Source organism: Cynara cardunculus, assembly GCF_001531365.2.
Source record: "Cynara cardunculus var. scolymus isolate 2C chromosome LG 1, CcrdV1, whole genome shotgun sequence".
NCBI lineage: Eukaryota > Viridiplantae > Streptophyta > Magnoliopsida > Asterales > Asteraceae > Cynara > Cynara cardunculus.
Window position 1 is genome coordinate 6,598,358 of NC_037528.1, and position 1,915 is coordinate 6,600,272.

The window sequence follows — 1,915 nt, forward strand, 5'->3', positions numbered from 1 at the left end:
CCGATTATTTGGGTTAGATTGTACAACCTTACGACACTTGCAACTAACACACACGCATCAATTGAGTATCGCTTGCTACTCGAAGAAATCTAAGAACAATTACGTATTCAAAAATTCCTCTAGCATAACGAGTTCAAATCAGAAAAAGCAAGGGATCCAACTCACAAATTCCAACTTAAAATGTATATGACTGAAATTCAAAGACTATACAAATGCATTCAATCAATTGTGAAACAAAATTGAGTCTCAACTCATCCAAATTTCAAGTCGATTATAAACCCATTACTAGAATAAAAGAAATTAGCTACGCATAATCGAGTACTTACAAAATACTTGTAAAATTAGAATTTAGGAAGAACCTGGAAAACTCGTTCCAAAATCGACTCTATATCGACAGCCTTTTCAATCGACTGCCTGTTGTCTCCTCCCGATTCCTCAATTTACAGCATTTCGATTTACAGCCTCTCCTTTCTCTTTTTCCCTCAATCGACCAACTGCTTGCTGCTGTCCTCTTTCTCCCCTCTGCTGCTTCCCTCGCTTGGATAACCTGCTGTCCTCGACAGCTTCTTCTTCTCCTCGGCTGCTCGATGACAGCCCCTTTGCTGTCCTTCTTAACCAACCTGCTGCTGTCCTCTTCGATCACAGCCTCTATATCGACAGCCCCAATCGAACAGAACCCTTCCATAGACTACTTTCAATCGACAGCCTTTTTTTTCTCTCTCGATGACAGCCCCTCTTCGATAGACTGCCGTCCTCTTTGTATCGACAGCCTCTATCGACCGGTTCTGCTGTCTCTCTCGACCTGCTGCCTTCTTCTCGAGCCCCTTCCTCCAATCGAACAGCCTCTTAGCTCCAATCGAACAGCCCCCTTCGATCGATTCTGCTGCCTTCGACCGGTTCTGTCCAACCGAGCCAGAAATCGACAGCCCTCTTCTTTTTTTTGTTTTCAATCCAATCGAACCCTTCTCCCTCCATCGAGTTTCCTGCTCCTTTATCGCTCGTTCCTTGCCCACGTTCGCTGATTGCACGATGTCCGTCTCTATCGCACTTCTCAATCAACCACGATCCTCGCCTCTCTTTCTCTCGCTCGATGGTCTGGGCAGCAGCCCATTCTTTTCTTTTCTTTTTTTCTTTTCTTTTTTTACACGGCTTGGGATGGCTGTTGTTTGGGCTTCTTTTTGGCTGTGCAGCAAGACTGTTTTTGGGCTTGATGCTGATGAAAAAAACAAAACAAAACACAACAATCAATTCTCTTTTTTTTCAACTTAAATGGTTACATAAGATTAAATATCATCTTAAATTAAAATGGCTATTTTAAACATCTAAATGACATTAATTGCAAGGTAACTTTGATATAAAAATATATAAAATTTGCACTTATCAAATTCCCCCACACTTAGATCATTGTCCATCCCGGCAATGACTTAAGTAAACACGTAGTTATAAAAATCGAATCTAACGAGAATGTCAACACATATAGCATATCATGAGTTTGAGATTTGCTTTAAAGCATTGAAAAGAGGATGCGCACGCAATCAAGTAGACACAAGCTAATCTCGAGAACTCTCACGAATGAGATTAACAAAGCAACACTCGATTCACTCCTTGGGTTAAAGTGTATCGCTCAAATCGTCAATGTCTAGCATTTTGACACCCTATACTTAGATTTAAAAAAAAGAATTTCTGGCAAAAATTCGGCATGACCCGTACGAAAAGTCGTGTTTTGCCATTTTTTTTTCCTGTAAACATTGCAAAAAAAATGATTGCAAAATAACTGACCATACAAAAGCTATGATTACTAACTAGTCTTTATAAAGACGACTATTTACAAGGTATAAAACTTTCATATTCTTCCAAAAATACATTTTCCCAAACTTAATTAAGCTTCCAAAAGTCCCAAGCATTGCATCATCCT